Below are 14436 nucleotides of genomic sequence, written 5' to 3' on the forward strand. Positions count from 1 at the left end.
ATCTGACACTAACTGACACTTTTGACACTTTCCGGGAACCAATGACACTAATACAGTAATCCATGCTAAAAATATGCACCATCACTGTACTAAGGACACTGGCTGGGAAGGTTTTAAACATCAGGGGAGATAAAAGGGTTAACCGTGTGCCTAGCCAATGTTTTTGTGTACTGTGTGTGCTGCTTTTACTAGGGAAAGAGATGGATTTTTATTTGCGCTTTGCAGGGACACAGAATCCATCCCTTTCCCCTTGTCAGAACAGAGATCTGCCTTGTTTACATAGGCAGATCTCGGTTCTGTGTGTTTTACTGATGGTCAATGGGTGCCAGCAGACATCCAGTACCCAGCACCCACAGATCGGCTTCTGCTGTGATTAATCAAAGCAGAAGCAGCCCGCTAGTGGGTAGGGATGAGCTTCGAGTTCGAGTCGAACTCATGTTCAACTCGAACATTGCCTGTTCGCCTGTTCAGCGAACAGTGAACAATTTGGGCTGTTCGCAGCAAATTCGAAAAGCCGGAACACCCTATACAAGTCTATGGGAGAAATCTAAAGTGCTAATTTTAAAGGGTAATATGCAGGTTACTGTCCTAAAAAGTGTTTGGGGACCCGGGTCCTGCCCCAGGGGACATGGATCAATGCAAAAAAAAGTTTTAAAAATGGCCGTTTTTTCAGGAGCAGTGATTTTAATAATGATTAAAGCGAAACAGTAAAAGTGTAATATTCCTTTAAATTTCGTAGCTGGGGGGTATCTATAGTATGCCTGTGAAGGGGCGCATGTTTCTGGTGCTTAGAACTGTCCCTGCACAAAGTGTCATTTGTGCAGGAAAAAAAGTCTTTTAAAATCACTTGCGGCTCCCCCTAATACAGAGAACACTCAATGAGTGTTCTCTGTATTAGCCGACAATTCATTCATTCATTGATTAAAAAAAAAAAAAAAGCGTGGGGGTTCCCCTAAATTCATTTACCAGGCCCTTCAGGTCTGACATGGATATTAAGGGGAACCCGTGTCAAATTTAAAAAAAAATTGACGTGGGGGTCCCCCTAAATATCCATACCAGACCCTTCAGGTCTGATATGGATATTAAGGTGAACCCTGCATCAAATTAAAAAAAAAATTGACGTGGGGTCCCCCTAAAAATCCATACCAGACCCTTTATCTGAGCACGCAACCTGGCAGGCCGCAGGAAAAGGGGGGGATGAGAGAGCGGCCCCCCTCCCTCCTGAACCGTACCAGGTAACATACCCTCAACATTGGGAGGATGCTTTGGGGGTCTGTGACCCCTCAAAGCACCTTGTCCCCATGTTGATGAGGACAAGAGCCTCATCCTCACAACCCTGGCCGGTGGTTGTGAGGGTCTGCGGGCGGGGGGCTTATCAGAATCTGGAAGCCCCCTTTAACAAGGGGACCCCCATATCCCACCCCCCCTGTTTGAAATGGTAAGGGGGTACAAAAGTACCCCTACCATTTCACAAAGAAAGTGTCAAAATGGTTAAATAAGACAAACACACTTTTGAAAAATTTGTTTATCAAAAATAAAAAAAATATAAAAAAGATTCCAGCGGTGCTAATCCACTCTTGCTATCCAGCGACGGATCTCCGGGGTCCAGCGATGGATGATCATATCCAGCGACGGGTGATCTCTCAGTCCAGCGCTGTCCATACATCCTTCTTCTGTCTCCACTGCGGAGACTGCGGAGATCCCAGCGCTGAAGTTTTTTATATTAGGAGGGCGGGGCCACCCGTCACCTGACCCCGCCCCTCTGACGCTGGAGAGGGAGGCCAGGGGTTCCCCAGTGACGTGTGGGTGACCCCGCCCCCTCTGATGTAACGCAGGCTTCCGTTACATCAGAGGGGGCGGGGTCACCCACACGTCACTGGGGAACCCCTGGCTCCCTTTACCAGCGTCAGAGGGGGCGGGGTCAGGTGACGAGTGGCCCCACCCTCCTAATATAAGAAACGTCAGCGCTGGGATCTCCGCAGTGTCTCCGCAATGGAGACAGAAGAAGGATGTATGGACAGCGCTGGACTGAGAGATCCCCCGTCGCTGGATATGATCATCCATCGCTGGACCCCAGAGATTCGTCGCTGGATAGCAAGAGTGGATTAGCACCGCTGGAATCTTTTTTTTTTTTTTTTTAATAAAGGAATTTTTCAAAAGTGTGTTTGTCTTATTTAACCATTTTGACACTTTCTTTGTGAAATGGTAGGGGTACTTTTGTACCCCCTTACCATTTCAAACAGGGGGGGCAGGATCTGGGGGTCCCCTTGTTAAAGGGGGCTTCCAGATTCTGATAAGCCCCCCGCCCGCAGACCCTCACAACCACCGGCCAGGGTTGTGAGGATGAGGCCCTTGTCCTCATCAACATGGGGACAAGGTGCGTTGAGGGGTCACAGACCCCCAAAGCATCCTCCCAATGTTGAGGGTATGTGGCCTGGTACGGTTCAGGAGGGAGGGGGGGCCACTCTCTCGTCCCCCCTCTTTTCCTGCGGCCTGCCAGGTTGCATGCTCGGATAAAGGGTCTGGTATGGATTTTTAGGGGGACCCCACGTCAATTTTTCTTTAAATTTGATGCGGGGTTCCCCTTAATATCCATGTCAGACCTGAAGGGCCTGGTAATTGAATTTAGGGGAACCTCCACGCTTTTTTTTTTTTTTTTATCAATGAATGAATGAATTGTCGGCTAATACAGAGAACACTCATTGAGTGTTCTCTGTATTACCGGGAGCCGACAATTTAGCCGCAAGTGATTTTAAAAGACTTTTTTTCCTGCACAAATGACACTTTGTGCAGGGACAGTTCTAAGCAGAAACATGCGCCCCTTCACAGGCATACTATAGATACCCCCAGCTACGAAATTTAAAGGAATATTACACTTTTATTGTTTCACTTTAATCATTATTAAAATCACTGCTCCTGAAAAAATAGCAGTTTTTAAAACTTTTTTTTGCATTGATCCATGTCCCCTGGGGCAGGACCCGGGTCTCCAAACACTTTTTAGGACAGTAACTTTCATATTACCCTTTAAAATGAGCACTTTAGATTGTGAACGTTCGAGTCCCATAGACTTTAATAGGGTTCTAAAGTTCACACAAAGTTTAGGTCTGTTCGCAGGTTCTGGTGCGAACCGAACAGGGGGGGTGTTCGGCTCATCCCTACTGGTGGGAGTGCATAATCATGTATATAGATGTGATCCTGCACAGGAGCACTGCTGTGAAGCCACAGCCGGGTGCCCACAGTTGCAATGCCAGTGCTGCCGAGTGGAGGGGGGGGCGAGTGGGGCTTCGCTGGACCCTGGAACAGGTAAGTGTCCGATTATTAAATAGTCAGCAGATGCAGTATTTGTAGCTGCTGACTTTTATTTTTTGTATGGAAACTTCTCTTTAACCACTTTCAGACCGGACCATTTTGCTGGCTTAAGACCAGACAACTTTTTGCGATTCAGCACTGCGTCAGGTTAACTAACAATTGCGTGGTCGTGTGACGTGGCTCCCAAACAAAATTGACATCCTTTTTTTCCCCACAAATAGAGCTTTCTTTTGATGGTATTTGATCACCCCAGCGGTTTTTATTTTTTGCACTATAAACAAAAAAAGAGCCACAATTTTGAAAAAAACGCATTATTTTTTACTTTTTGCTATAATAAATATCCCCCAAAAATATATTTAAAAAACACAGAATCAATTTAAGGACTTTAAATGTTTTCATTTTCTAATTCAATATCAGAGTTTGTACTTAAAGAAATATGTCAAAAAAAAAAAAAAAAAAACATCTACGAGGTAAATGAATGGATCAATTCACCCATAGAAAAAACAGCGCATATTACTCTATAGCAGAAAAATTGTTCTGGTGCAAACTCTTATTCTACGGAAAACATATGTATATACTCCAAAAATTGATCATACAAAATTATTATTGTCCATAATAACTATCCATATGTCCAGTTTATGCTAAATGCTCAAGATAGTTTCAGTGAGAAAAGAACTGAAACAAAGTTATCTATTTCAGTCCATAAGAGGCATAGGAAGCAAGACAAAGTTTTCTGTCACAGATCATCACAGATCACAGGGGTATACAATGCAATCCTTCCTTAACGTGATTAGACTTCCAGCAATGCAATGCAGTGTTCCCAAATTTGCTGGGGGGTAATCCCAAGCACGAAACGACCCCCTTTAGTTTTATTCTTACCGGATCTGCCTGGTTAAGCGAGCATTCAAATATCACTCCTCATCGGCTGGATCTCATCCGCTTCATGAGCACCAGGTAATTCGAGATCTGGTCATCCATAAAGGCCCTCATCCGAGTGACATCTCAGCCATGTTGGAGGAGCAGAGCAAAAAACTGCCTCCTCATTTCTTTCTCCACAACTTTCTGTTGAAAAAGAAAGTTGTGGAGAAAGAAATGAGGAGGCAGTGGACATATGGATAGTTATTATGGACAATAATAATTTTGTATGATCAATTTTTGGAGTATATACATATGTTTTCCGTAGAATAAGAGTTTGCACCAGAACAATTTTTCTGCTATAGAGTAATATGCGCTGTTTTTTCTATGGGTGAATTGATCCATTCATTTACCTCGTAGATGTTTTTTTTTTTGTTTTTTGTTTTTGACGTTTTCAGTGGTTTTTATTCATTTAAAGCCTTTTAATACAGCTGCTTAAATTCCACAGCTCCCAGTTAGGAAGCACACTATTTAGTGCTAGCGCTTTTATTTTGCTTGGTCAACGGGCGGAGGTTACCCAAAGCAAAGGTGTTTATTGTACTTAAAGAAATATAAAGCTTACCAGAATGGTTTGATATTTCTCCTTCTGAACATGGAGCACAATTATAACAACATGGGTGATATCCTTCTCTTACAGATTTTCGGAACCCTGGAAGACATTCCTCTGAGCATTGACCTCTTGGGACCTGAGATAATATAGAGCTATACGATTTATTCAAGAGCAAAAGTACAGATATAATAGTGTAGGTAAGCCAAGCTTCTGATGTATAAAATGATGCAGCATATACCGTATACATTGGTGGAAACTCATGGACCATTCCAGAAGGTGGCCCTGCATTAATTTGGATACCACAGAATATTCTCTGAACCAGAAGACAGAAATAGACATCTGTGAGTACTAGCAGAATCCTTTCATTATAAAGGTTAACGCAACTAAACTATCAGTACAAGCATAAACGTTGCTTTAAAAATCCAAAGAGAAAACCAACCGCATTTGACTGCATTTTAGGAGTCACTCATTCAGAAATCCAGGTAGCTCCATGCTATTTTATTTTTTAATGTATATACAGTAACTGCAAATTTATGATCGGGGGAATTACTACTCTAAAACTGAAAATTTATATCAAATACTTACCGTAATTTTCCTTTCCTGATGGACTCCATGGCAGCCTACGTATGGGTTAATCCCGCCTCTCATACCTCATAGGACCCCACTCCCATAAATCTTTGCTCCTAATCAGAGACCGTGTTCCATAACTTAGCCTACTCCAGCAAATGGGAGGAAACTCCTGCTGCCATGGAGTCCATCAGGAAAGGAAAATTACGGTAAGTATTTGATATAAATTTTCTGTTTTCCTGACAGACTCCATGGCAGCCTACGTATGGGAAATAACTTGCCATACACACCCGGTGGGCACATATTGCTGGTTCAACAAAAAAAAGGTCTAATTGGCACCGTTCAGACAGATAGAACATTTAAACTGAAATTAACAGAAGAAAGAGCCACTGGGTTGATACAATAGTGCTTCATGAAAGTATTTATCGATGACCATGAAACTGCCTTGCAGATCACTTCCGCTGACACATGTCAGGAGGCTGCCCATGACGTCGACACACCCCTGGTAGAATGAGCAGTCACGGCCTCCGGAGGAGCCAGCCCCTTAGCCTTATGCGCCCTTTGGATAGTCTGTACAATCCAGCCCACAATGGTTCTAGAGGAAGCACGCGATCCCCTGTTTTTTCCGTAAAAATAAACAAACAGATGATCTGACTTCCTGAAAGATGCTGTAGCTTCCAAATAGTACTTCAAAACTTCCCCAACTTCCAGAGGATGAGCAATTGAAGAATCCACTGACAGAAAATTTGAAAGAACAAGCTCTTGATTCTCGTGGAATACCGAAGTTACCTTAGGATTTGATCCTAACATTGGGATCAGAACCACTCTATCCAGGAAGAAGGTAAGGAAAGGCTCCTTAGAACCCAAGGCACTGATCTCCGAAACTCTCTTAGCCGATGTTATGGCCACTAAAAACGCTGTTTTAAGAGAAATGTCTTTCATAGATAGCTGATCCCCTTGTTGAAAAGATTCTTTTGAGAGGAAATCCAAAACAAGGGGAAAATCCCATTTGGAGAACCTTGGCTTTCTCTGAGGCCTAAGTCTTGATGCTCCTCTAAAGAATTGCCTGGTAAGAGGATGTTTTGCCCAAGAGATACCAGTAAAGGCAGAGATTGCAGAAACCTGGACCTGCAGAGAACTCACAGACAATGGCAAATCCAAACCTGATTGGAGAAAACCTAAAACATCATTTATTTTTGGGTTGTTACAAGAACCACCAGAAGATGAGACATAGTCCATAAATTTAGACCAGATTCTCTGGTAAACTTTATTCGTACCCTGTCTTCTGGCATTTAACAAGGTAGCCACCGCTGAACTTAGGCACCCTAATGCCTCCAGCCTCTTCCTCTCAACCACCAGACCATCAGATGGAGATGAGATGGGCATGGATGACGGGATGTTCCCTGTAGAAGAATATCTGGTCTGGAAGGGAGCGGAACTGGGTCCCAGTAACTCAGTTGTAACAGGAGAGGAAACCATGGCCTGTTGGGCCAGTATGGAATGATTGCCACTATTTCGGCTACTTCCTGTCTGAGCCTCGAAAGAAACTGAAGAATGAACAGAACTGGAGTAATATACGATACCTTGTGGAATCTCCACTGATCCATGAGAGCGTCCACTCCGATGGCTTGGGGACAACGACCCCTCCTATATTATTTCTTAATTTTGGCATTGCAGGGGGATGGGAACAGATCCACCTCCGGAATCATTCCCGACGATAGGATCCAGTGGAAAACTTCCATGTGGAGAGACCACTCGTTGTTGTCTAAGGTGGTTCTTGAAGGGAAATCCGCCTGAACATTTTGAACTCCAGGAAGATACCCTGCCGTCAGGTCCATCAAGTTCGCCTGGGCCCAGGACATGATTGGACTCACCTCCTTCAGAAGGGAGAGACTGCGAGTGCCCCCTTGTCTTTTTATATACGATACTGCCATCGTATTGTCCAACCTCATGAGGAATGAGGCCCCTGATTTCAGATGGAGGAAAGCCTGAAGGGCCTGGAAGGCAGCTCGAAGCTCCAATAAGTTCGAAACCACCCCCTGAGGTGGAAATTCCTACCTGCCCTGGGCTACCTCCAACAGACAGAGAGCGCCCCAGCCCCTGTTGCTGGCATCTGTCGTTACTGTTACCCAAGAGACTGGAGCTATCGAATGGCAGTTGAGAAGATTCTTCCATTGTAACCATCAGGGGAGACTTTCCCGCATGGAAGGAGTTATCCGAATCAGGTGATCTTGCAACTCCAGATTCCACTGTTGAAGGAAACCCTTCTGAAAAGGTTGCATCCTCTATTGCGCCCGCTTCACCGTAGGGGCTGTGGCCACCATGGTGCCTATTATCCTGAGACACTGGGAAGCCTTGAGAACAGGAGCTGAAATTGCCAGATACATTTCTGTCTCGGACTACTGAGATCTTTTCCAGAGGGAGAGAGATTGTGCTCTTCGCAGTGTCAAACTGTGCCCCAAAAACACTAGAGACTGTGTTGGCTCCATATGACTTTTCTCCTTGTTCAACACCCAACCAAACCCTATTACTTGATCTCGGTGCGACAGCAATTGCTCCTTGTCCTGTGACAGCAGGAGTAGGTCGTCCAAATAATGATGTAACCGGATACCTTTGACTCTGATCAAGGCGACTGCCACCAGTAAGAGCTTTGAAAACACTCGCAGCGATGTTGTAAGCCCGAACAGGAGACATATGAACTGGAGATGTCTTTGGTTCACTGAGAATCTGAGATATTTCTGGAAGTCCTTCGCAATTGGGATATGAAAGTACGCGTCTTTCAGATCTATCGAAACTAACCAATCGCCTGGTTGTATTGTCTTGCGTATAGTCAATAACATTTCATCTTGAATTTTTCCTTTTTATAAAGGAATTCAGGTAAGTCAAGTCTATGACCGGCCTCCAAGACCCACTCTTTTTGAGGACCATAAAAAGAGGGGAACAGATCCCTTGAAATTTTTACCCTGTTGGAATGGAAATGGCTGCACCTTGGGCAATAAGGGAGTCCGTGTAAGCCAAGAGAACCTCTCTCTTTACTTCTGAATGAGGAAGACTCGCGGGAACAAAGTGATGTATGGGTGGAATCAGAACCCGATTCACGACTCCTTCAGGTAAGAACTACACCTTTGGTCCTTAAGGAGGAGGACAAAAAAGGAACACGGTCTCTGATTAGGAGCAAAGATTTATGGGAGTGGGGTCCTATGAGGTAAGAGAGGTGGGATTAACCCATACATAGGCTGCCATGGAGTCTGTCAGTAAATTGTTTTTTTTTCTTCTTTTTACAGTCAAATGAATTCAGAAGGTCTGGGTAGAATCTGGGCATGGATTATACTGGCAGTCATTCCACTCCAAAGTCTTTTATCTTATTCTGTACACAGGAGTCGGGTCCTTCTATGAGTGTCTATGTCCCGGTCTGTGTGATGAGGAGGGGGGAGGTAATAGTAGTCAGTCACGTTTAGCTTGACTTGTTCTGTAATGTAGAAGATGTTTTGTAGTTTATTCACTTCTTCAGTTGTAATGAGTGATGGGAACATATCCCGGCATTTATATCCACACATCTAGACCTGACAACTTAATCTAATCACCATGGAATGAGTCGTGGCAGATGTTGGCCGTCTATGAACAGGATGGGAGGAGGGGGTTAGGTTTTGTCTGGAGATGGGCTTTAGGGTCAAAACTAGTATGTTTCTTGTATAACTTCTGTATCACTGTCCCCAGTGTAACTCACCTTGTCTCCTCTCCATGATATTAGCTCTGGTTCTAGTGTAAGTTGCTGATCCTCTGAAAGGGACCCATCAAAATGACCCACAATCATACAATCAGCGATATTTCTACCTTTAATTCTTGTAATCCAATTTACAATGTCCAGTGGGCTGGGCAGTTCTCCTTTATCATTAAAAATTATGACCTTGCCATTTGGATCCTTGTACTGGACTTTTTTTACATAGCGAGACAGCTTAAAATATGACAGAAATTATTATAGGTAACAAGTATATAGAAGGTCTAATGATTTTTTTTGTCTATTTGTTTATCTAGTTATATCTCAATTAGAGAAAGTCATCGGGATGAGATGACCTGTTTGCTGAGCACTTACAATCAGATACATTTTATTGGGACTATTTATAAACAATTTTCTTTGTGAATGTGAACATTCTAGAGATAAAACAATAATTCTACCCCATTACAATACACTGGCTCAGCCTTAACTTGAATATACAGTTCAGTTTTGGTCACCAATCCTCAGGAAAGATGTCAATGACTTAGAAAGAGTTCAGCAAATGGCAACAAAATGAACAAGGAGGGCAGAGGATCTCAGCTATGAGGTCTGATAGATTATAGGTATTCACTCCGGAGAAGAGGCACTTAACCCTTTAGGCACCGGGTCCATACGTTGTACAGACCTGATGGCGGAGGTATTGCACACAATCTAGAGGCTGCAGCCACCCGGATTGTGTGTGAATTTGACAGGCAGTCTCCTGCCTGTCAGGTGAGAGCATTTGGGTGGTGCCACTGCAGTCCGATCGCTCTCACACACCCCCAGTACTGGCACCACCCTGCTGCCGTGCTCCCCATGCTTACAGGGCTCTGCTTGCCCATCTGTGGGTTCGGGAGCTCCATGGCAGGTGCTGGTGGTTGGAGAGGAAAGAGAAGAGTGGACACACATCCGCTCTCCTCCCCTTCTTCTTGTGACCCAGAAAGCGACGTCTCTGACATCACTTCCGGGTCAAGTTCTCGGTGTCCCCAGCTTCTGCTTTCTTGGTTATTGTAGTGCACAGAGCTCATCCAATACTCTGCTGGAGGAACTAAAGCCATCATACAAGTGATTCTTCCCAATTGGACTTATTTACCCTGGGACTTTTGTTATTCTTCTTTTTTGCACCATTGAGTTTGTTTTTTTCTAATTGAAAAGGAAAGGTGGAGGCGTCTGTATGTAAGAAGTGATCTCAAAGCGAGTGTGAAAGAGGATCTGGTGGATGGAGAGTGCAAAGAGTCTGAAGCATTATGGGTGGAACTGCATACAGATGTGCGTAGTTCAAAGTTAATCATTGGAGTTTGTTATAGACCACCCAATGTTAATGAGGAGGTGGCGACTCAGCTCCTTGCACAGATATAAAGTGCTGCGAGGGCTGGGACAGTGAGAATAATGGGGGATTTTAACTACCCAGAAATTGACTGGAGTAATGACACTGCTGGGACAGTTAAAGGGCAAAAATGTATAAACCTATTGCAGGACAATTTATGGTCCAGTTTATTGAGGCCCCGCCTAGGAATGATGCTCTGTTGGACCTGCTAATCTCAAACCATGCAGAGTGTATTAATAATGTTCAGATAAAGGAGCATCTGGGTTGCAGTGACCATAACATGATTTCATTTAATGTTAGCTGTAAGCAAAAATCACATACGGGAAAGATAAAAACACTTAATTTCAAGAGAGCAAATTTTCCAAGGATGAGGGCTGCTCTCCAGGACTTAGACTGGGAGAGAATGTTGGCATCAATGGGCACACTGCAAAGTATATTCCCATGGGCAATAAGTTTAAAAGGCTAAAAATAAAACCTATGTGGCTCACGGCCAAAGTTAAAAAAGCTATAAACTATAAGAAAAGGGCCTTTAAAAAATATAAAAATGAAGGAACACTAGTGTAATTTAAATGTTACAAAGAATATAACAGAATATGTAAAAAGGAAATCAAGGATGCAAAAATTCAAAATGAAAGACAGATTGCAAAATATAGTAGGACAAACCCAAAAAAATTCTTCAAATATATTAATAATCTGGAGTGGGTGACTGGGGACAAAGGGAATATTAATTTATTAAATACTTTCTTCAGCTCTGTGTATACAAAGGAGCATGGGGGAGCTCATGTCCATAATGGGGGTGGTAGTGACACAGCCCCAAATCCACAATGGCTCAAAAGTGATATGGTCAAGAAATATTTGGACAGAATGAAGGTGGCTAAAGCACCTGGACCTGATGGCATCCACCCACGGATCCTAAAAGAATTGAGCTCTGTAATTTCAAAGCCATTGCATCTAATTTTTAGGAACTCATTAATGACAGGAATAGTACCACTGGATTGGTGCAGGGCCAATGTGGTGCCTATATTTAAAAAGGGAACAAAGTCTTTACCAAGTAAATATAGACCTGTTAATTTAACTTCTATAGTTGGGAAGATACTGGAGAGATTAATAAAAGACCACATAGATGAGTTATTGCAGGAAAAAAAATATTTTAACCAACAGACAAGTTGTCAGACAAACCTGATTTCTTTTTATGAGGAGGTAAGTAAAACCTTGGGCAGAGGGGTGGTGCTGGACATGGTATACTTGGACAGAGGGGGGTCTGTGTACATTATATACTTGGATTTTGCAAAAGCGTTCGATACAGTTCTGCACACACGGCTCATGTGTCAGGTAAAGTCTACAGGTTTGGAAATATCAGTTTGTGAATGGATAGAAAACTGGCTTAATGACAGAATTCAGAGAGTAGTGGTTAATGATTCTTACTCTGAATGGTCTAAGGTTATCAGTGGTGTACCCCAAGGTTCAGTGCTGAGACCTTTACTTTTTAATATCTATATAAATGATATTGGGTCTGGGATCAAAAGTAACATTTCCGTCTTTGCAGATGACACCAAGCTATGCAGTGGAATAACGTCCTTACAGGATGTCTCCAATTTACAAGCCGACCTCAATGCTCTGTCTAATTGGGTGACTATGTGGCAGATGAGGTTTAATTTTGAGAAATGTAAAGTTATGCACTTGGGGGCTAAGAATATGCATGCGTCATACATTTTAGGAGGAGTACACCTGGGGGGATCTATAGTGGAGAAGGATCTGAGGGTTTTGGTAGATCATAAGCTCAATAATAGCATGCAATGGCAAGCTGCGGTTTCCAAAGCGAGCAAAGTCCTTTCTTGTATTAAGAGAGGCATGGACTCCAGAGAGAGAGATATCATTTTTCCCCTGTTCAAATCATTAGTAAGACCTCATCTGGAATATGCAGTTCAGTTTTGGGCGCCAGTTCTGAAAAAGGATATTGGGGAACTGGAGAAAGTGCAGAGAAGGGCAACCAAACTAATAAGAGGCATGGAGGAACTCAGCTATGAGGAAAGATTAGAGGAACTAAATTTATTCACTCTTGAGAAGAGGAGATTAAGGGGGGATATGATCAACATGTAGAAATATATAAGGGCTCCATATAGTGAACTTGGTGTTGAGTTATTCACTTAACAGTCAACAAAGAGGACAAGGGGGCTCTCTTTACATCTAGAGGAAAAGAGATTTCATCTCCAAATACAGAAAGGTTTCTTCACAGTAAGAGCTGTGAAAATGTGGAATAGACTCCCTGCAGAGGTGTTTCTGGCCAGATCAGTGGATTGCTTTAACCACTTGAGATCCGCGCTATAGTCAAATGACGGCTACAGCGCGGATCTCAATTTCCAGGAGTACGTCTATTGACGTCGTCCCCTTTAAGAGCTCCCCGCGCGCTCCCGGGAGCGTGCATCGGGGAAAATCTGTGTTGGCCGTGTCCCCTGGACACAGCCAATTACAGATCGCTGTAAACGGCCAATCACAGCGACCGTTTACAGCGAGATCGCCGCCTCCAATGGGTGATGATCTCAAATGTAAACAAATGAGATCATCACCCATTGCCGAATCTGTCTCCTCACACAGCGATAGCGTGTGAGGAGAGAGATACTGTAAGTGAACAAAAAAAAAAGTTGTTTCTGCCATCTGTGCCCATATTTACCCTGCCAGTGCCCAAATCTACCCTGCCAGTGCCCAGATCTACCCCGCCAGTGCCCATCTCTACCCCACCTGTGCCCACCTGTGCCCACCTGTGCCAACCTGTGCACCGCCAGTGCCCACCTGTGCACCGCCAGTGCCCCATCTGTGCACCGCCAGTGCCCGCCAGTGCCCATCTGTGCACCGCCAGTGCCCGCCAGTGCCTGCCAGTGCCAATCGGTGCCCATCTGTACCAATCGGTGCCCATCTGTGCCGCCTCAGCAGTGCCCATCTGTGCCGCCTCAGCAGTGCCCATCTGTACCGCTTCAGCAGTGCCCATCTGTGCCGCCTAAGCAGTGCCCATCTGTGCCGCCTCAGCAGTGCCCATCTGTGCCGCCTCAGCAGTGCCCATCTGTGCCCATCTGCTACCTCATCAGTGCACATCTGCAATAAATCTGCACATCTGTGCAATAAATCAGTGCACATCTGTGCCGACCCATCAGTGCCCATCTGCCTACTCAGCAGTGCCCATCTGTGCCGACTCAGCAGTGCCCATCTGTGCCGACTCAGCAGTGCCCATCTGCTACCTCAGCAGTGCCCATCTGCCGCCTCAGCAGTGCCCATCTGCTGCCTCATCAGTGCACATCCGTGCAATAAATCTGCACATCTGTGCAATAAATCAGTGCACATCTGTGCCGACCCATCAGTGCCCATTTGTGCCACCTAAAAAGTGCCCATCTGTGCCACCTCAAAAGCGCCCATCTGTGCCACCTCAAAAGCGCCCATCTGTATAATCAGTGCACATCTGTGCCGACTCATCAGTGCCCATCTGTGCCACCTCTGTGCTACTTCAACAGTACACATCTGTGCCACCTCATCAGTGCACATCTGTGCCACCTCATCAGTGCCCATCAGTGCTACCATGGCTAAACGAGTCTTTTCCGCTGAGGAGGCGTACCAAATTATTTCCACGGCCGACGAGAGCAACGGGGAGCTCTCCTCTTCAGATTCCTTTTCAGATTCGGATTCTGAAGCCGACATAAATTATGAGCCAGTCCTCAGCAGTGAAACACTGACTGAATCCGAGGAGGAAGATATCCGGCCCATCAAACGAAGGCGTTCTAGTGAGGCAGTGCCGTCCACCAGCACCGAAGTGCCGTCCACCAGCACCACAGTGCCGTCCACCAGCACCGCAGTGCCCTGGCAAGAAAGGCCAAGTACCAGTGGGGTGTCATCTCAGCCCCAAAGGGTTAGGAGCCATGCCGGCCTTCCCTGTGCCCTTCAGAACCCCTTGTGGCTTCCTCCTAATTCAGGAGAGGCCAATGTTCCCCCTTTCACTGCCCAGCCAGGAGTCCAGGTAGACACGGA

Source organism: Lithobates pipiens, unplaced genomic scaffold, assembly GCF_037356315.1.
Source record: "Lithobates pipiens isolate NorthernLeopardFrog02 unplaced genomic scaffold, aLitPip1_a1.2 Scaffold_13, whole genome shotgun sequence".
In the NCBI taxonomy this organism is placed as follows: Eukaryota; Metazoa; Chordata; class Amphibia; order Anura; family Ranidae; genus Lithobates; species Lithobates pipiens.